The 23,651-nt window shown below is 32.3% G+C and overlaps 1 pseudogene; it reads left to right on the top strand.

Moving 5' to 3' along the window:
- Positions 1-3,476: 3,476 nt before the first annotated feature.
- Positions 3,477-23,511, top strand: LOC108201358 (histone-lysine N-methyltransferase ATX2-like; annotated as a pseudogene).
- The last annotated feature ends 140 nt before the right edge of the window (positions 23,512-23,651 follow it).

Below are 23,651 nucleotides of genomic sequence, written 5' to 3'. Positions count from 1 at the left end.
AATTGAAGATTGGAGCTTACACATAGAGATTAACGAACAAGATGAAAAGATAAACAAAACAAATAACGGTGAAGACTTTGTGGTCCAAGATACATGTTGCTAATTCAAGCTAAAGACAAACCACAACGCGTAACTTTGATTAGCTTGTTTAGACAAATTGATAATAAAAACATGTGTTGGTCTATAAAGTCATGTCTCTCATTTTCATTATGTAAAAGTGAAGCATTTAGGATATAAGAAGTCATCTCTATAAATTTCAAGATAGCAGCTGGGATCTCCATTACGAAAAAACTAGATTGTAGCAAAATTCAAACTAATGATACATTACTTTAGAGTTAACTATGTTTGCATTTTCTTTATAACCGAACCTATTAAATTCGGTTTGCCAATTTTTGAACCCAACCCATTAAAATTGATTTATAAACCCAACCCGATTTGTCATATTTCGGGTTGGGTTGGGTTGGGCCGGTTTGTATGGGTTTCTAACTTACTATTAAATTCAGAAAATAAAAAAACTGTTGTATAAGAAAAGAAACAAATGGACTCAAGCAAATTTAATACATCCATTAATTCAAGTCCATGTTTCACATGCCAATGATTCTTGTCTACTGTCCCAACTTTCAAGTTGCAACCAAAATATTACAATCACCCATCTTAAACAAGTCATAAATAATATAAGCTTTAACAAAAGAAGCTGAATAAACATGGTCTTTGAAACTAAATAGAAAATAACAACTTAAAGCTTAAATTAAATTAAAGTTGGGGTCATAAAACATGCGGTGATTACTGATTGCTGATGAATCAATGTTAAAATCACATGTTAATGATACTGATTTCCGCACTTGTTGTGGCATTGTCCTTCTCCTTAACCTCAAACAACGTAAATTTGTGGGAAGAACAAATATACATAAAAATGGATATATTTTTAAACAAAATATACTTAGATAATGTACCTTCCTCAAGAAACTCATAAGAATGTGTTTCATCCAGATGATTATCTAGTTTCAGTCCCCCTTGATGACCCTTCAACCAAGTCTGTGTGCACACCAATGCTTCAACCATTTTTGGACTCAAAGAGCTCCTAAATGGGTCCAAAATACGCCCACTAGTACTGAAGGCAGATTCAGAAGCAACTGTAGACACTAGAATTACAAGAACATCTCTAGCAATTATAGATTCTTGTAGTTTTCAGAATTATCCTTCCATCGAAGTAAGATGTCGAATGTAGAAGTCATAGCATTTAGAGGTTTTTCATTCAAGTACCTATCAATGTCATTCTTCTTTTCAATTATCCCCATTTGCCGCTGATGCATATAATTCTACATTAATCTTCTTTTATTTCTAGAAACATTATCATGCTAGTACTTCTGCAGACTGCAGGAATAGGAAATTATTATCAAAACAGTGACAACAAGAAAAATGCTACTTAAACAAGTTATATCGCGATATAACAATATTAACTATATCTAGCAAACCAGTAGTACAAAACATACTTGTCAAACTCAAAACTTTCTTATCTGATATTAGTCAAGCATAAGAAAACAACATGCAATTATCTATACTAGCATCTTTTCTTCCCTAATCACTGTACTTGATATATAAATATTCAAAGGTTATACACTATGTAAATGCAAGGTACAAGAAGTAAGTCAGAGTCCAAACTTGTCTACAACAAACGCCGGAGTACAATTAGTAAATAGAATTAGTCAATGAAATTAGTTTCTTTTTATAACACACTTACTCATCTCAAAATTTTAACAATTTAAACAGTTGTAATGATGCAACCATGAATACATGACATGTAATGATGGAAATATTCAATGGTATATCTAGCAAACTAGCAGTACAACATGAACAAAAAAAACAAGCAAGTATAAATCAAACAAAGTATGTGCAGTCTGCAGATCATTAGTATATCTCTACCACTGAAAATCATACTGCCCCGTCTGACTATACAAAAGAGATCATACCTAAGACAAATAAAAATGACTATTTTTTGCACGTGTTTTAAATCTAGAAGCCCTAATGTCCAATTTAATTACTGAACCATGAAGGATTTGAAACAAATGTGCAAACAAAATAAAAAATGACTTAGAATTTGAGGCAACTATAATGCTATCCAACTGATTTCAGGGCCTGAATAACCACCTAAGAGAGCTAGCAACATCAAAAAAGACCTAACACATACCATGTGCCCATCTGTAATTACTTAGACACAACTCCAAGCAAAACTGGTTGTTCAGAAATAGAGAACTAAACCTATCGGACAATTACACGACATAAAAGCTGGCACATGATCATATAAATTAGACTGTGAGGCCAATATATAATAAAAAGTACAACCGAACGATCTTGAACTTGAACTTAGTCAAAGGAATTTCTATATAGCAGTTTAGCAGTTTTTTTGCATAATGAAATAAGAAAATAGATAGGTTACCTTAGAGCCATCAGCGTCACCTTTAGAATCATACAATGCATGAAAATGTTGCAATAAAGACTCCACCTTTAGAACAACTCTAGCAACACATTATGCAACATAAATATTTTCGAACCAGTACTTCAGATAACCCATTATACATGTAATGAACAATCAATGTATTAATAACAAACGAATTTCATTTAAAATCAAATACATTTGACATTCTCCGGAAATCAATGATTCGATGGAATTTGTTTTAGGCTTAGCAAAAGTACTGAGCAGAACATAAACATAAACATGTAATAAGCATCAGCATAAACTCTAATTTCAAATTTGAAATTTCAATTGTAAATGAATTAGAAAGTACAACAGGGTGATGTATAGCAACCGGCCGAGCGTTGTCTTCTTGAGGAATCTTGTTTTCAATTTGAATTAACAGTACCATGCATTCTTTTAGAAGCTGTAAAAGTCAATCTTAATTAATTGTATAATTGTATGTATGTATATGTATTACTATGCGTTAATTGGCAACGCACGGGAATATAAGCACCTAATGGTACTACTCATTAGACTTGGTAGACTGCAAAGTGGAGGCAACATGTAGTCTTGACGTGTCAACAGCCAAAGGTATCATAAGCAGTGAGAGAAGGTGTGATTTCAAGCAATTTGAAGGGGAAAGTCAATGTGGGATAAGTTACTGTTCAAAAGGGGCAACATGAACTATTATATACATAGATTATGAATTATGTATTTTTATTAGAATATATCCTTGGGTTAGGTTGGGTTGACCCAATAATAAAATTTAAAATCATGCCCAATCCATTAAAAACCGGATTATAGCCATTTAACACAATTAAAAATTTTAAATTTGATTCGACCGAAAATAGAGCGGTTTTGATCGGGTTAAATGGTTTTTGAAATATTTTCTCTTTTATTCAGAATCGAGGGGAATCCCCCAAAATTTATAAATCATCTTCTTATCTCTGTAAACCCTAACCTTCTCCTCCCTTCTCTGTCTGTAATATTAATATTAATATAAACATAGAAATACAATACCATGAATGTTGAAGACATGGAAGAAATTGGTGGAGCTCCTCCACTCAAGTATGTCCCCCTCCGCGAGGTATACGACGCCACAGCGCCTGCTCGACTGAATACTCGCAACTCAATTCATGATTCAAAACTACAATCGAATGAGGAATTCAGGAAAAGTAAGAGGAGGAGAGTTAAGTCTACTAAGATGATTGAATCACAGATGAGTAATTCAGCTGTTGTTGTTGGTTTAGCATCCGCGGCACCTACTGATTGCAACATCAACAAGAAGACGAAGAAGAAGAAGAAGAAGAAGAGTGGTGATGATGTCGATAATGATAAGAAAGACGTGCTTGATGTCAAATGCAAAAAATGGACTCGGTATATGTTCTTTCTGCTGTTTTTTTAATTCATTTCTTGATGCTTTCTTTTGCGGTTTTGTTCTCTACTTGCTGCTTTTATTTGGCCGCGAGAAATCTCTTAGTTTGCTAATTGTGTTAAGTTTCTTCTATATATAAAATTTATAGTTCAGGTCTATAGGCTGTGTGTATTAGTTATATATATAGACTTTGTGTTATGTGTAGAAATTGTATTTATACTTTGTGGTATAGGTTAAGGATTGATGCTGACTACAAGAGATTCATCGGATTGAAATGCAAGGCAAGTACCTTAGTTATCACTTTGTTTTGAGTTTTTTGGTGGGCACCGTTAGCTAACTTCTTAATATTGTTGGATCAGGTTCATTGGCCTTTGGATGATGACTGGTACTATGGCCACATTGTTGGGTATGATCCGGTGACTGGCCGACATCATGTAATGCCCTTCATCTCTTGCACTTGCATTTATTTGAGCACCTTCAAGAAACTCTTAGTTCACTCTCTGAATTTAATATAAATAATTGGCTCTTGATAGCTCAGTGTGTCTTCATATTTAACAATATCTTTATATCTGATCCCTATTATATTTTCTATTATTAAAAGCAAAAAGAATGCATAAAAGTACAAAAAAAGTGGAGAGAAAAAGAGAGTGTATTAATGAATGTATAAGGAATATAAGGAATGAAAGGGAAAATTGTGCTCCAAAAATATAAGGAATGAAAGGGAAAATTGTGCTCCAAAAATGACCTATGGTCCCTTCAATCACTATCGAATTCTCTTTATTAGTTATTTTTAAGGAATACCTTATCGCCCGTAGAGTTGTCATAACTTATATTTTATAAAAAAACAAAACGTCCTCTTTCTCTCTCTCTATTTTACGTTAATAGATGTAATTTTAATGATAAAATATCAAATAGGGAATAGCAATAAAGAACATTGTTGGAGATGAATTCACCTATCCATGTCCAATGTTACTAGGATACTTTTTTTAATATTGTATGTAAGGAATGAGTTAGTTTACTATTGGACTTGCTCTTAGTGATTCAAAGTCTTACTGTAACGGGTCATTTGATAACAAGTGAATGAGTAAAGTGATGGGCTCGTCCAGGACTTTATCCAGTTAAGATCATTTGACTAACTTTTATATGGGCTGGACCACATAAAAAAATAGCTGGACGACATGGCCTTATATTTCTCTCTCAATCGTTCAAATTGTTTATCCTACAATTAGGTCTTCCTTAGCAGGTATGAGCCCCATCATCAAAAAAGTTAACATTTGTATTTAAAAATTAAATATCTAATATATTTACTATAGTATTAAAACTATTAAAATTTAAAATAAATAAAATTCACCAGATATAAGTATATGGATAACAAAAAGTATTTTTTTTTAAATATTAGCCGGCTAAAATTTACTTTGTACACTATAATAATATTAACTATTTAGCATAATATCTATATTAAAATATAAAAATGGAATATATGGATTTTTTGTAATTTGATTATCACTTTTAATTACAATCATTAAATTTCAACTCAAATTGATGAGAAACATTTGATATAATTATCAAAAATTTCATTATATGATTTAAGTTTCATTATTCATCAACATATTATATTTTTCTTTTAAAATTATTCAAAAAATATAAAATACATAATAAGCCCAATTATTTATGAAATTTTATATTTAACAGTAATTCGTGCTATAAGCTAGTCATCCAGATAAATTAGGAAAACAAACAAACAACATCATTCATTCAGAAATTTAAATTAACTGATCATTCAGAAATTTAACTCATTCAGAAACAAAGTTCAGATTTAACAAATGGCCCCTAAGTCTGTTGGAGCAAAAATTATGTTTACCGTCCTCAAATATTAACTTAAGGGCCAAGATAAATAGTCTCCAGAAGATGATCTTATTGTAATAAATTGCTACCAGTTTTAGTAATATTTGCTCTTGATATGTCAACATGATGTAGATAAAATACAAGGATGGCGATGAAGAACACTTGATACTTCCAAATGAGAGAATCTCATTCTATGTTTCTCCTAAGGAGATGCAACAACTAAAATTAAGTTATGGGGTTCCATGTCCAGATAGCGGTAACTTTGATATCTGTGACACAATTGCTCTGGCTGCTACTCTAGATGACTGTTGTGACCGTGATCCTAGCCCCGGGGATATGATATGGGCCCAAATTACGGGTAGGTGCAACTGTTATATATTTGCTTCCTTCTTAAGTTTGCTATGTAAGATATGTATTGACATTTGGGGCATAAGTACAAAAGCTTGCACAGCACCTGCTTCCTGTTTTCTATATATATTGCTTACAGGTGACGATGTTGCCTGTGAATTTGTAAATAGTTCTGGGAAAGTGTATTGTAGTTCCGTCAACAATGTAAATTTGTTAAACTAATATAGAGAAAGCAACCCATGTCCTGGACCAAAAAAAGGAAGGCATGTTAAATGTTTAGATCCTTTCAGTATTAGGAAGATATGTTGCACGACACAAGTACATTGTTGCTTATATATTAATTCAAGTAATGGAAGGAATGCACGATTCCTCCTAGCTTATATTGCTGTCATTATGTTAAGTTTTCTCAAAGGTACTGTAACTTTGTAAAGAAACTGACTCATTAGTGCTCTTGATATTTATAGATGATAAGAACAAAGTGGAAACAACTGACTAGAAATCTATGTTTTTAAGCTGCAATGCAATTGATAATTGCTTACTTCTTTGACATGAAAAAAAGTATGTGTTTTCCATACACTTAAATATAATCTGTCAATGCAGGGCATTTTATGTGGCCAGCTGTTGTTTTGGATGAATCTGCTTCTAGTAATCTTAAAGGGTTGAACAAAATATCTGGAGAGAAATCATTTTTGGTTCAGTTCTTTTGTACCCATGATTTTGCTAGGTTAGCATTTCATTACCTGCTAATTACCTGTATATGTGTAGGGTCATCTGTGGGTAAGGTATTGCGGGGTAAATTCGTATGGCTTATCTAGTACAAAGTTACTTTCTCTTGTTTTCAGGCTTAGCAGGAAACAAGTCATCCCCTTTCTTATTGGGCTTCTGTCTGATTTCCATCTGAAGTGTAAGAAATCAGATTTCATGCTAAGCTTGGTGGAAGCAAAGATGTGAGCCTAATTATAGTAACAGTTGCCAGTATAATTTTGTTTTGTATATAATATTTACTTTTCCATGTTGGGAGTCATCACCTTACCCTTATTGAGGATTTGTTTTTATTACGTTCGAGTGATTTACCTCATTCTATTATACCACCTCGATTTATGATCTTTGTCATCAATGATTTGTAAGTATTTAGTCGTACTTATAAAATTTACTGCACTTCCCTTCTGACTAAGGTGTCATTTATGGAGCTTTGGCTGTTTTAGATCTTTACCTTGGACTAGTTATCTCGTTAACATGCTTGAGAAATATACAAGAGGAAGAAATCTATATAAATGTTGCTTGGCTATAAACTTCTTGTGTGTTTTGTTTTTAACTGAAGTTCGGAATTGTACCACAACTTTTTTGATGTACAACATCTTACTTGAAAGTTTGTAGATTACTGTATTTATCTGCATCCCTAGCTTCAGACTGTTGAAATGCATCTCTCTAATAATTTTTACCAATATTTTTCTCTATGTACACATCTCTGCTAATTGTTCTGTCTGTTAGATATGTTGAGCACTTAAACTTCAGTCTTGAACATATAATATGGGAAGTAAAAAGATTAACTTACACCTCTGTATTATCAGGTATCTTAGCATACAAAAGCTTCCAAACAGGATGTTATCACTACGAAAGAGTAATACAACCAACAATGAAAGTGCAAGTGGAGAGGAAGAAGGCATTGCTATATTAGGTGATAAAGGCTCAGGAGATGAAGAGATCCATAAAAAATTAGTGGACATTAGAAGTTGCCCTTTTGAAATTGGTGATTTGAAAATAATAAGCCTGGGTAATATTGCTTGTTTTGAACTCTGAATTATTATTCATTGGGCAATTGGAATTTGTTTCTACTCTGTGCTCTGCTTATTCTTAATAGTTTTTATTATGTAACATTCTTTGGTAGCTAATTTACGATAGCATAATGCATAGCCTAGTACTAAGGGAGTTGGACAAGTAGAAGTACTTGAGCATTAGGCATATCAAATATGATGCCCTGGTTCTCATATTACATTGGAGCAGCATATCTGTAAATATTGTACCTGTATTGTTCCTACTCTTGGGTACTCTGTTTTTCAATAGGAAAGGTTGTCAAAGATTCAGATTGCTTTTATGATTGTAAATATATTTGTCGGAAGGATATATTGCTATGAGAAAGTTTCCATCTACATCAGGTACATTCTTTTCCTCGAGGGATTCTTATGCTTCTGTTATTAAGTAAAATATTATTTTGTTTGTCATGATATTATAGTCCTACTCCCTAATTGTGGTTTTCCAGATCCGAACAAACTCGTATCATATAAGATGGAAGTGCTCAGAGACGTTATAATGTTGAACAAGCCCCTGTTTAGAGTTACATCTGAAGAAGAAGAGCAAGTATCTTATAATTGAACTATTGAATTGTATTGATTCTATTCCTACTTCTATATTCTTTCAGCACATGTTTTCTAAGAAGGCAAATTATTGCCCCAAAAATCTGGGCGTTCTAAGTACAACTTCAATTGAGCATATGTCTGCTGCGGGAATCCAAATATGAGCTTTTAAGTGAGGGGAAGTGTTAGAATAAGATATATGATCCTAGTAAGCCCTCCTTACACCTTAAGTTGAGGGATTACTCGTAACTTAACAGATTCCCCAACAATATTAACTATATAAGAAACATTTTCACTCTCATGCTCAACTTGAAGAATCCGATATGACTAGATTGTCCTCATTACCTAATCTCCCAAAATGTGTCTTCAACATGCTCGGTTTCTGTTGCAATTTTCATCCCTTTTGACTATTCTCGCATTCTACGAATTTGTAAGTTGAATTTGAGATGTAATAACCTCAAGGAACCTCTCTTCTCTCCTTTTTCATGTATTCCGGCTTCTTTTTCAGTTCAATTTTATATTTACATCTCAACTTTTTATGTTCATAATATAATTTATCTAAATCCTTAAACGTAAGCTCATATTGAAATAACTTGTTTTGGCCATAGCATACAGAAATTTAGTAGTTCAATTCATTATGTCCACCTACAAGGAAATAAATATCATCTTTTACTTTCTCAATTGCAGATTAATAGTTTTCTGAAGTTTAGGAGTTCAGACATTTTTTTACAGGTTAGAATTTAGAGGTCATGAGTAGTCATAAATTCAAAGTTATAGTGACCGAACTGTTCAAAATCAGAAGTTAGATGGGCTGAGCTGTAAAAATCAAGTTTAGGGGCTGACCTGTCAAAATACCGAAGTTCAGGGACTGATCTGGAGGATCCGCAATTCCCAGGGACTGCTTTTTGTTTTCTGGAAGCCTGAAGGACTGGAATATAATTTTGGGAAACTTTGAGGACTGTTTTAAACTTTTCTGGAACTCCAGGACTAGTTTAAAATTAGCTGAAACTTGAAGGTATCTGACTGCATTTTGCAGGATATATAAAGAAAGGGAGTAGGGTTACCACTTCCTTTATCACAGCAGCCTCCCTTTTTTTCTTTTTCTGCCCTTTTTTACACTCCAGCCCCTTGCTATCCTTAAAACCAACAGCAGAATCAATATAATTTTCACTTTTCAAAAATTTTTTTAGCTTGTTGCGAACGGTACTCCTTGTTGAATAAACTGATACTGAATTGTGTTTTCTGGCAATGAAAAGTGTTTCTTGTGTGAACAGTATCTTGTTTTTGATAGCAAAATTTATATCTTCCAATAACTAAGAAATGGATGGAGAAAGATAAGTATGCTGACTAACGGGAAAATCTGCATGCCCTTAGGTGATCCAACCGAAGAAGAGAAAAAGATATGCATGCATTGCAACCCATAACAGGAGAAACAGTTTTCAATATTACTGTAATTAATTAATGAAAGTCTTTTAATGATAATAGTTTACATGTAGGTGTAAATCCCTACAACTTAACCACCAAGGAAATCCTATAAATAAATTAACAAATCTTTTTCCTTCTCTACGATAATCTAGAATTCCCTAATGAACTATACTATTACAATTAAACAACTAAATCTGTGCCCATATAGCATAAATTGTATACAAAGTGAATATTAGTTCCTCGCTCTGTATCAGTCTGGCGACCTTTTTTATTGAATTATACTGTCATCAGTATGTTCTTACTATTATTGATCTCTCCCTGACGTTTTGCGTGTCTTCATGTTTACTTAATATATAGGCCTGTTTTTTTTGGGCAGTTTGAAGGACCAACCTCCTCTTCATGCTGGGATAAAGTTTATAGAAAATTATGGAAGATGAACTTTTGTTCTGATGCTTTAAAAGAAAATGATAAATCTGGTCCTGAAATGTTTGGATTTTCCGATCCTGAAATCCTGAAACTTATACAGGTATACCAATAATTTTCTTATCTGTTTCTGTCTATAAATATTCCCTTGTATTTGCATATGCTTGATTACGATCCCATCTATATATGTACATGTCAATAAATGTGATAGGTATGGACATCATAATGTGGTGCGCAGGTTATTTGGTTCCTGATGCAGGAAAAGTAGGATGAAATATCTGTAGAAGAAATAATATGAAAAGATGGAACCAGGGCTAACCACAAAATAACCTCTACTCCTATGGGTGATGAACCGCCGAAGGGAGAAAAGATAAATGATGATGGTTGCAATCAATAAAGACTCTACTTTAATCACTTTAATATAGTTCAAACTCTACTTAGTCGACTATGTGGATTCTACTGAAAAACCTAATAAAGTAACCTAGGTGACTAAAGCTTACAAAAAATTGGGCTTATCATGAATAACCTAAATATATATTTGATAATACCTTTAAACCTAGATTTCACAAATCAAACTAGGTACACATTGATTTACTCTATGCCAATAATTGTTCAACTATATAATAAATATTGCATTCCTATTTTTACATGTGTTCCAAATCAGTACCTTATTACCAGAAGATAAGAGGAGTTACCAATATTTGTAGTTGCCAATATACCCATTTCTTCTTAAATGTCTTTTGGGAAATATGTAGGTCACATGATGTACTTTGGAGAAAACCTTGGAATATGTGGTTTTGCTAATTCCTACATTTCCCACCCTCTTGTGACTTAAATTAAGTTTTGATGAGTTCTAAGGTACCCCTTGTTGGTCAGAGATGAGAGTATTTTTATCACGCATTGGAGAATATTTAAATTGTTACAGAGCCTACCCATTTATGTTAAGGAGATATTATATCTTAGAGGAAGCATTTTATTAGTAGACGAACATCTGCAAGCTGTGAAAGTACATCATATTTTAATTTGGTCGTTTGCAATATATTTTGGAAAAATGAAAACTCAGGGTGTTCCGACCCCATGTATGTACATTATATGTGCATTGCTGACATCGACATTTAATATTCAATTGGTGCATTACTTTTCAGTGTTTAAATTTGTTAAGAAGATTTAGGTGTACCCAAAATCAGCATGTATAGAGCGCCTTTAATCCTGCATGTATTAGTAGTCATCCTAAATCTAAATCTTTTGGTCTTTGTGTATTATTATATGTACATAAAATGTCATCCTCTCAGTAAATTTAAAACCTTTAAGCTGAACATAAAAATTATGGATAAAATGATTCTCAAGTCGAATATAATTGATGAATGCTGAAGCTTAATCCGATGTGTGTGGTTGAATGTTTGGATCGGTGAATCCGTACAGTGTCTTCTATTTGTCAAAACATATTCTGAAGGGTGTTAATGTCACGTGTACAACACCGTTAATTTGTAATAGATTATAAAAATATCATCTCAGACATTTATATTCTTCTTTGACCCTTTAATTTTAATGATGGGGTTCTTTTTAACTGTCTGTTAAATTCATGAGAGTTTTTGAGTGCTTATTTTATGTGAGTACATAATAATTTGTGCCTTATCTAGTTTGTACTCATCATGTGGCATGAACAGCTTTCTTCAACTTCTAAGCTTCCGTCGGAATTTAAGTCGGTATCAAAAAGGGGTCGAGACCTTCCAGTTGGTTACAGAATTATTCATATCACATGGAAAGACCTTGACAAATGTAATGTTTGCCATATGGATGAGGTATAACAATTATTGTCTTGCTATTAAATACTACTAGTTTTATTTTGCATGTTTTTCATTGCATTGTTGCCTGTGTACGGAGAATGGAGAACCAAGAGCTGAGCAAGTACGTTAATAATTTGATATGCTCAGTGATGCACTTTCTGAATTCAAATGTGTTGCAAAGGGAAAAAGCTTTCGTAAAACTGTGTTCAAACTTCCCTTCCCTCGTACTTCATATACACTGAATCTTGTAACAGTTTTTTTTTTACTTCTGTTATTTACTTTTACATGCTTTATAGATGTAGAACATTTAAACTCTTTTGTTCTTTCAAGAGTACGAGAATAATCCGTTTCTGCAGTGCGATAGTTGCAGGATGATGGTAAGTGATATACCTTTTCTGTAAGATTTCTCTCTAAACCTGCAGAAGCATATGTATTACCTTTACCCCCCAAACCCAGCATTAAATTTGTTTGCGTGAATTTTTTTTATTGTAATGATTAATATTGAAATGAATTTACTATAAGGCCAAGGGTGATATGTGATTCTGAGAAGATATGAATATTTAATAGCCTACATAGATATTTTAGAAATGTAGGGATCTGATGGTGCATTGCCACAAATGTTGAATACATGAAAAGGTTTTGAAGATAATATATATATAATTCTGAATCGAATACTGAATATAATTCTCTTACAATTTTCAATACCTGGGTATAAAATCTAGGTTTTCTATAGTTAGTTTCCTGATGTAATTCTGAAACTTAATAAATAAACTACAAATTTAGGAACCACTATAAATTTGTACTTGCCAACTAAACCCTGAAATTGGAACCAGATAAGGAAAAGGAAGCAGGAGAATAATCTAAAAAGCATCAGATAACATATATGGACTATTATTATCTCAAATAATAAGCATATTGAATGTAAGTTCAAGTGTTGGGGCAAGAAAACGAAGATCAGGAAAACCTATTTGAACAATAAACAGAAAACTTTCTAGGGTATGTTTATATTGTAGGACACACACTGGCATCCGGTATGAAATTTCCATACTGCATTAACCTATTCAGCTATTCTCAGCTCTCAACGTATATTTAATGTGTGAAGAAAGATGAGGGACATGGGAGTAGCACAAAATCCTAAATAGTTTAGTTTCCTGAATTAATTTTAATCAAGTTCTTACACATTTAATGGGCTTTGTCGCAGTTGTATATGATGTTGTATGTATTGACTTTGCTATTAAAAGTTGCAAATTGAATTCAAAATTCATTAGTATGATTCCCGCTGATGTGACTAATCTTGCTAATTAATATTATTTTCAAATTCCTAGCTAAAAGAAGTGAAGTATATATTAAGGGATACACATATGACATAAACAAGAAGGTTTATAGAAACACATGAACTAAGTAACAGATTTACAAATGTTAACTTTGCCGGGGGTCTTAAATTTATGTCTGAGAAGTCAGCAATAGTCCTAAAGATAGCCTGTGTAAAGCTGCTTGCTCAATATCTAGCATTGTCTATCCTCTTGTGTAGTTTCAGTATAATAAGACATGCATCAAAATCCTTTATGTATACAGTACACCTTTCTAAAGGACGCAAGGTAGCAAACTAGCAATAGAAATCCTGAGAATGAAAAGTTAAAAAACCATAGGGGATTGCAAGGTAAACAAGAGAGAGCCCTGATATTATGACCCTCTTCTCTGTACCTGTTAGGTGAATTGAGAAACCATTGCTAGGTAGTATATGAGGTTCCAGGAATAAGAAAACTAAATCATAATATCTTTATTGAATTATATTGTGTTAACCATGACTTGATTATACTTGAAATCACATATGTCAAAGTCGAGATTAGATCTAGATTGAGAATTTAAGAACCTGTGCAGGGATCTTTAAACACATCCGAAATGTTTAAGCATTTACATCTCTAGGTGCTTAGGGTATTTCAACAGATTCATGCAATTATTAATCATTCGCCAACTTATTTCTTTTATTGTCAATTCAATTGCTTTCAACTGTAGTATCAATTGATTAGGTTCATACCAGATGTTATGGGGAGCACGAACCTGTTAATGGCATACTTTGGTATTGCAACCTTTGCCGTTCTGGGGCTCCTGAATCTCCACCACCTTGCTGCCTTTGTCCAGTTACAGGTATCTGCAATATTTTGGTTTTTTTTGTTCTTATCTTCTGCAGTCTGTGTAAAAGCATGTATAAATGAACTATCAATTAATTAATTTTTTGTGAAGGGGGAGCTATGAAGCATACAACAGATGGACGCTGGGCTCATCTTGCTTGTGCCATTTGGATACCAGGTTTTCTCTTTGCTGATTATGTTGGTTTTAACTTATTAAAGTAATAATATTGAACAAAATGATACTATACTATAATAGCGAACACTGGGATAATTTGTATAAAGTTTGGTCACATATTTCTGGTCATTCCTAAATTACCCTTTTGTGCATTTTTAAAATAAAACAATTATAAGCAACTATATAAACAATGAGAGACAAACGAACTTGTCTATTCTTAATTATAACGTGTCCTACTTGAAAACAAACGCGAGCCATCATGTAAGTCCTTTTTAACACGCAACTCTTCTTAACTCTTAACATGTTTCACGACAGGACATACATGAATATAATTATCATGCTTTTTTAATTCTAATGTTATTTACTTCAAGACAAAGAAGCAGCCAATAAAAGATAAATAATATCTTTTTTCTTACAAATGAAGAAATATGAAATATGAAAATATGATTTAATTAATCAAAAAACACATTCTCACATATTAATATTAGAAAATAATTTACAAATAGATAATAAAAATATTTATTGTTTATACTGATTTATAGTATAAAAAATTGCAGGAACAAAATTTCGTAGAGAATATAATGAGTCGATTAATATAACTTATTCAAACTTCAATTCATTATCATAGAATCCCCATGCAAAAAAATTATGGGCATCCAACAATAGTAAACCACTAATAAAATGATGTGAAAAATTAAATCATAAATAATAAATATCGAAGTTTATACACTGGTTTAAGGCTAGTACTTACTAAAGCAATATCCTTATCTCTTCCATTCTACAGAAACTTGCTTAGTGGATTTCAGGAAAATGGAACCCATTGATGGTCTAAACAAAATCAACAAGGTATATATCTAATTGTGTGTGTTTCTTTTATAATTTATAACAAATATTAAATGTCTTCGCTGTTTGATGTCCATATATTAAGGCAATAATTGTGTGAATACATGTTCATGTAGGATCGTTGGAATCTTTTATGTAGCATATGTGGGGTTTCTCATGGAGCTTGTATCCAGGCAAGATATTACGAAATTACACCCAATTTATAGTGGTGTTTTTACTTTAGATTACTTTGCTTTTTGTGGTAATTTATTTTTACTATCCTTCACTTTTGCACTTCTTACTTGTGGGCGTTTTGCCGTGTCTTGTATTATATAGTGTCATATTGCGGCCCTTGACTTTCAGTTTCGCTTTTTGCACCTCTCTGACTGAGTCAGATTTTTGTCTTAAGTTAAGAATATATATTAAACACAAAACAAATATTAAATATACATTTTTTCGAAGTTTAGTTTTCTATGTAAGATCTGTGTCGGCCCTCTATTTAAACATAATTTCTATGATGTATGGATTTTTATTTCTCTCATGTTTGATAGAATAATTCACTATTGTATTGTTTAGCTTCTTCTAAAAACATCAATGTTTTGGTATGTATATAAATCATTGAGCATTTTTACGACCAAAGAAAATGTGAACGGATTTAAATTAAATTACTAAAAATTGTAATGTACTACACACATATGTATATATACAATCTATGGAGACTATTAGACTGTGGAGACATTTATGTTCTGCGAGGAAAACATTACAAAATGTATTATCTTATAAAACATATTCTAGGACTACCACTATTTTATTAAATATCTTGAGAATAATGTAAGTTTTGCAAATAAAATATTACATAACGTATTGTTCAACATTCTGCAAGTTACAAAACCTTTGTGCTTATAAAATGTACATGATTATGATTTTTAATGAAATAGTGGTCTTTATATAAAATGTTCAGCAAAAGAATACATCTTATATTTTGATTGAAAAACATATATGGTCTCCATGGTCTCCGATGAAGGTGTGGTCTCGAGAGAAATTTTGTTTATATATATATATATATATATATATATATATATATGTAATTAATATCATTACATATATAAGTGTGTAATCTATGTAGTTTGATATGGATTATTTTGTTTTATATTTATACAGATACAAATGTTGTAGAAATGTCGCAATATTTCAGAAGATACGTTATAATATTAATTGTGAGAAAAATGGCTCCAGATCTCACAAAATCTGGAAGTAATACCCAGAATAACAGAGTTCTGAAAAATGGCCCCAAATATCAGTTATTAACGCCGGATAATCTAGCATTTTCAATTTGGGAAAAAACACTAGATCATGTAGTGTTTAACGTTTTGTTGTTTTAACCCTAAACGCTACATGATTTAGTGTTCTGTTCTTTTAACCTTAACAAAACACTACATAAAATTGCGTTATGTTCTTTTAATCCTAACAGAACGCTAGACGATGTAGTTTTTTTACAGCTACACGATGTAGCGTTAATAAATGATATTCGGGGCCATTTTTTCGGATTGTGATATTTAGGGCATTAATGATGGATATAGTGATAATGGGGGCTAACACCCTAATTGTAACATAAAATATTTTTTGATCGAAAATGGAGTTAACTATAGGCATAAGAATAAAATTAACTATAATTTAGCATAAATAATTAAAGGGACGGCTGATATGAAATACTGATTTGTGATTTCAGTTTTTTAAAGACTTTAAAGATATTAATAAGAGAAACATTAGGTGCTATATCTTATAGATATTTTGTTTTATGATATTAATGTGAAGTGTAATTAAAAGAGTTAAATTTAAAGGTTAGTAAATAGGATGCACTTCGTCACATCTTTAAAACTGTGTTGAATCCTTTCCGTTTCCACCCTTGGCATATTAACAATGAAAACTCTTTTGGACAAAAGCTGGTTAATTGGAGGCAATGTGAAACAAAACTGAAATTGAAAGGAAGGAATATGACACACAACAAAATATGAGACTGTCCAAACATAAGATGTGCAATTGTAGATAGCTTTTTAAGTCAAGTAAATGTTAACTTTGAATGACTTAAAGAATAATATTGTTGTTTCCTTTAGGAGTCAACAAGGATCATAAAAGTGAAGAAATATGTTGGACTACATTACTTAGTTTTGTAATATTATTTACCCACACTTGTAGTATTCCTTGGAAGTTAATTCGTTTTCTCTTATCATGTTTAGGTTTTAGTGCCTCTTGTATTTATCAGATCGTGTCTAAGAAATTTCATTTCTTCCTGATGTATTAAGTAATTGTCTTTATCATGGAATTTTGATAAACTTTTTATCTATTTGGCATTGACCTTTAAAAGCTTATTTATTTGATGGTCAAGACTTGAGAATAATATAATTGTTTCTTAGTTTATTGGAGAGATTCTATTGTCTTGTTGTGGTATTTATTCATCTAATCATCTCTTGAAAATTGGAAATAATATTAAAGTACACCTAGCACTAGTGTTTTGGAATATAAATGTTCTCTGGCCTATTTAGTTCACCTCCCTCACCAATATGACAGTTCTATATTCTCTTCTATAGAACTCTTCCCAACCACCTGCTATTACCTTTCATCTCGTAAGAGAGCACCCCTGTCCCTCCCCAAGTTCTTTTTACTTACCTTTTAGACTGCAATATTAGCTAATAATTGTCAATCCTTATTTACCTTTTGCATTTTAATTGTAATTAAATTGTTTCTCTCTTTCCGTCTCTAGTATTTTGTTCCAATACAATCATGTCAATAAATTCGACATATTGACATGTTTGTTTTTGGTGATTACAGTGCTCAAACAACAGTTGTTATGTAGCGTATCATCCTCTTTGTGCACGGGCTGCTGGATTTTGTCTTGAGGTAATTGTTATCATTTTAACTCCTTGGTGATTGGGAAACTCGATGAATAGGTGGATGCTGATGAATCGTATTAGTATTCGTTCTCCTTATAATGTGTCTTTGTTTACAAATGAGTTGTTTTAATATGTATCAACTAATGAAACTGTGTTTTTGTTACTGTTGTATATGAATGTAGCGTGAGGATGAGGACAGATTACATATGATTCCTGGGGAGGAAGATGACGGTAGCCAGTGCATTCGTTTGCTTTCCTATTGCAAGAGACATAGGCCAGCATCTAATCAGCGTACTGTGGTTAATATTCGTATTGGTGAAAATGCCCGTCAACAATCAGATTATATTCCAACACCAAATCCATCTGGCTGTGCCCGAACTGGTATGTGCTTCAGTTAGTAATGAATGAATTTATGTTATTATTGATCTTTAATAGTTTTGTTATGCAGATTTCATGCACAAGTAGCGTTATTTATCTATATTATTATCTTTTACTTGTATATAAAAACACAACAATTATTTGTCATATCTCTTGTAATGTAAAAACATTTATGAAATTGATATGCACCTACATATGAGTTGCCCTTTAAAGTGCACCTTATATAATAACATGATAGAACATTGAAAATTGATGATGAAAATTAGAATGACAAAGTATAACAAGACTTTAATCTACTATATTGAATCTGATGTAGAATCTCAACAAAATTTAAAAATTGAATGTTATAGAATCTAGTATAGAATGTACTACCTTTGTTTCAATTTACATGTCCACTTTGGGGGAAAAAATGTTTCAAACTAGTTTCCACTTTAACTTTCAATATAGTGTAGTTCATTATTTTGTATTTTTCAAGATCAACTTTATATTTAATTTCCAGGAAAACCTATATTCGACATACTATATATGGTCAATGCAATAAATGTGACCATAAATGAAAGTTTTAGTAAAAATTAAATTTTCTTAATATGCGTATTCTTTTTAAAGTGGCCATGTAATTTGAAATAGAATGTAGTACTAATCCCTCTGTCCCAACCAATTTTTTACACTTTCCTTTTTCCAGATGCCCCTTTCAATTTTTTATATTTCAAAACTTTTCAAAAGTAGTTAACTTTTATTATATTAAAATTACTCCCACCCACTGCTTTCATCCACTTCTTCAAATTTATTAATTAAATATTAATGGATTCCAGCACTTTACTCACTTCTCTTAGTTTTATCACTACTTTATACAATTTATTTAAACTCCACGTCGCGCCCAAATTGTAAGCAAATGGGTGGGACGGAGGGAATAGTCTAATATATGTTTCTATTGTAATTAGATTTGCACAATCATGCTATATTTAAGTTCAAGTTTTTTTTTTTTGCATTAAAAATTTATGGTTGTTGAATTTAGAATCTAGAAGAGATTTAATGATGGATTATATGTTCTTTGTTCTTTATGCAACACTGGCCAATATATGCGGAAACCATTTTTTTCCCATATAAAATAACTCATAATATAATATATGTACTAGAGATTAGTAAAATACAAGTATAAATGGATACAAGGAGTGTATTAGTCGGTCACTAATATTATTTAAAGATGGTAGATTATAAAGTGAATACATGGTTAAGTTATGCTGGGTGCTAATAATATTAGACTACACGGAGTTTCAAACATGTTTGTTCTTTCTTCCAAAACACTGTAAAATATGGTTCGCAAAAACAAGTTATGATTGGAAAACATATATGGTACTCCAAGTACTCAAATATGATTGGTACTCCCATGTGTACGTTATATAATTAATATCGAGTATTAGATTCAAATGTTACGTGGGGGATAATCTAATTTAGTAGTAGAACTTATTAATTTTTTTACATAATTTGTTACTATAGAAGTATTATAATTTCAAAATATTGTAATAATCTTTTTATATTAGATGTATAGAATATTATGAATAGTTGTAACCAGGGACGGAACTAGAAAATTAAATAGGAGAGGTGATTTTTTTCCATAAAAATTGTAACCATATAAGATTTTAAAGAAGCGTAATATATTTTTGCATGTGCGAAACATATATATGCGGAAAATTAAAGAAAAAAGTGCTCTTGCGCGCGCGGGGGGGGGGGGGGGGGGGGGGGGTTCACTATGGCCACCCCAGACCCCCCTCTAAATCCGTCTATGGTCTATTGCGTCCCTCCTACCACTAAAACGATTTCATGTTTTCTTTATCATGTATCAGTATAGTTTTGGGGAAAAAAAATTCTTTCCTTTGTTTAAACTTAAAATATTATTAAAAAGTGTATAATGTTTAAATAAGTAATATTTTTGAAGGTAGTTATTCGAATTTGAATTTTACTTTAGTTTTTAAGATTTTCGTTACCATTTTTGCGAATCTATACTTTCTTGGTGGATTATTTTGTATATTTGATATTGATGGTATATACGAAAAGTAATTAATAGGTAAATTGTCTTTGCATTTATCTTCAGTTTACCAATTTTTTACATGTCAAGTTCTCATTGTGACCGGTTCCCCCTCCGCACAGATTTCAACTTTGGAGCCTCTTATGGATCCAATTGATGAGCTCCCCGCCCCCCTCCCCAACATTCCATACGCTTTCTTTTTATGGTTTATATGTATTTCAAGTGCTATTACCTTTAGATTATAAATTTACGTGTTTGACATTGCTCTTTATATTGTAAATTTTACTGGAAGGTCTGTAAATTTTATGTGTGCTCTGATTGTTACCATTATTGAAGTTATCGCTTTTACTTGTGCAGAGCCTTATAACTATCTAGGCCGAAGAGGAAGAAAAGAACCCGAAGCTTGTGGGACTGTATCTCTGAAGCGCTTGTATGTAGAGAACAGGCCATACTTGGTTGGTGGGTTCAGCCAACATAAATCCTTGACCAAAGTGGTTTCTTCGCAGTGTGTTACTTCCAAAAGCATCTTTTCCATGGCAGAGAAATATAGCTACATGAAGAAAACCTTTCGAAAGAGATTAGCATTTGGTAAGCATTTTATCTTGTAGTGTTAGATCATTTGATCACCTTTCACCTTTTTAGAATTTTATAGCATGTGTAGAAAGTTTTGCTATATATAAACCTAGTCAAGATACATAGACTGTCTTGGTTTCCTACCGTTTTGTATTTTGAATTTGTGTTCTTTTTCTTATATTTTAAATCATCTTCGTAGTTGTTAATTGCATTCTTCTCCAAGCCAAAGTTTCCATGGCCGTGTAATTCTTAAGAGAAAGGTAGTTTAAAGCATGGTTCTGCCCAAATTTATCTGTTCCGTTGTTCCTCTCACATCTGTTCATGCTCGCCTATAAGTCTATAACTATGTAGCCTGCCAAAGTTGTGTGAAAACTCACCCACCAATATCTCATGTTTGGTTGCCAATCTACGACTGTTTGGCATTACATATTATTACCTCAGTTCAGTAAATGTCTGGAGGCTACACATTTGTTGTCCTACAAGTGCCCAATAATATATATATTTGTGTGTGTGTGTGGTTTTTAGGATTTTAATAAACATTTTGTTCAGGAAAATCTGGGATACATGGATACGGCATTTTTGCCAAGCAACAACATTTCGCAGGAGACATGGTACAATTAATCTAATATCAATGACAAGTTATTTGTACTCTGATGTAACTTGCAAGACGGTGATATCTAAATTATTATGTTGCAGGTGATTGAATATATTGGCGAACTTGTCAGAGCTCCAATAGCTGACAGAAGAGAACACTTGATATACAATTCATTTGTGGTAAGTATGATTGAAAGGCTTTCAGTTTATTGCAAATATTTGTTTTTTACCTGCATAAACTCATCTACGTCAACATCATATGTGAAGCTATTTTTATTTTTGAAGTATTGTTAAAGCTCGAGATAGGTAAAATTTAAAGTTAAACTACTGGTAGATACACCATTCCCAATGTTCCTCATGTTAGTCACATCTAAAAGTTGCGACTTTATTGTGTTGTCACTGGTCACTTTTGTGAAGTCTGAGTTGCTTTTTGTGATAGTGCAGATGTTCCAAAGCAATTTTATTTGTGTGATGAATGCACAACTTGATGCATGTTTGATTTCTATATAAAGTAGGTATATACAAATTGTTATAAAGTTTCTGTTGCAGATGTTGGATACTAGATTTTTATTGTGGGAGGAGAAATAATAGTTTACCATGAAGCTTCATTCATGAAACTTTATGCATGCAGGGTGCCGGAACTTATATGTTCCGTATTATGATGATCGTGTAATTGACGCAACAAAGGCAGGAAGCATAGCGCATTTAATCAATCATTCATGTGAAGTATGTACAATGGCCACTGCTTTTACTGTACAGAATCTTCGATTTTACATTTACACTAAGTTACCCAGACTCGGGAATGGGTGTCTGACACGGGTGCAAATCCAAGTGTCAGACCCTTAATTTCTTAGAAATTAGGATTTATGGATATGGATCCGAAATTGGACACGGGTACGGGGATTCAGCATATAACTTCTACATATGTGATATTATATTTATACGTGCATTTTATATATTATAAATATAATAGGGTCTTCTACTAATATAAAGACATATACAAATTGTTCATTTTAACTTATAGCATAATTCAAAAGAATAGCTTGGAAATTGTAATTTATAGGCATCCCTCGCTAAAAACAAGTTGTGAAGTTTTGTAAATCATTTTGAACTATTTTGCTGGAAATCGAAGTGTCCAGTTTTCAATTGAAGGGTCCGAACCAGATCCCATACCCACACCCATGTCATGTCCGATCGACACGGGTATGAGGGCAAAATGGAAGAGTCCGGGTAACATAGCTTTTACAGGACTCTTTTGTGGCCTCACCTAAAGAAATATGGGAATTAATGGATTTAAATTAATTTTTCATTACTAATTACCTTTTACTGGTCGTAGTTATAATTTGAAAGACGAATTTTTCTTTTCTGTATATATATATATAAAAAAGTTTAATACCAGTAACTATATTTAACCTCAGTTTATCATCAGGCATAATAGTGGTTTGGATACGTCTGGGCTTCTGTAAGTCTAATTTTGTTCTGTTCTCTCTTTAAGATTTTCCCTTAAATCGTTGCAGCCAAATTGTTACTCAAGAGTTATTACTGTTAATGGTGACGAGCACATAATTATATTTTCAAAAAGAGATATAAAGCAATGGGAGGAGCTGACATACGATTACAGGTTTTTTTTCTTAGAATGCTCTACTTTGCATTATCTCTTATCTGTGTCTGACAATTTAATCAAATCCGTTTTGTAGATTTTTATCAATTGATGAACAACTTGCTTGTTATTGTGGCTTCCCGAGATGCCGGGGTGTTGTTAATGATGTTGATGCAGAGGAACGAATTGCTAAGTTATGTGTTCCCCGCCGTGATTTGACAGCGGAGTCTACAATAAGTGGTAAATATACTTGTAAATCTAGTCTCGTTACTTTAGTGTTCAATATGGATATCTTGTCTTGTGGCTAAAAAAACTTGGATCTTAATTTTCGATCTGGCTCCTAAATTCTTATTAGTTGAACCTCAAGATTTTTAAGGGCGAACGGTAAATGAAGTTGTAGTCTTTACGTAGTGTTTTCTTAAAACTCTATCAAATATGTGTTGAGTGG

The sequence above is a fragment of the Daucus carota genome, chromosome 9 (assembly GCF_001625215.2).
Source record: "Daucus carota subsp. sativus chromosome 9, DH1 v3.0, whole genome shotgun sequence".
Classification (NCBI taxonomy): domain Eukaryota; kingdom Viridiplantae; phylum Streptophyta; class Magnoliopsida; order Apiales; family Apiaceae; genus Daucus; species Daucus carota.
The sequence above is the reverse complement of the archived record's forward strand: the minus strand, read 5'-3'. Positions and strand labels throughout refer to the sequence as shown.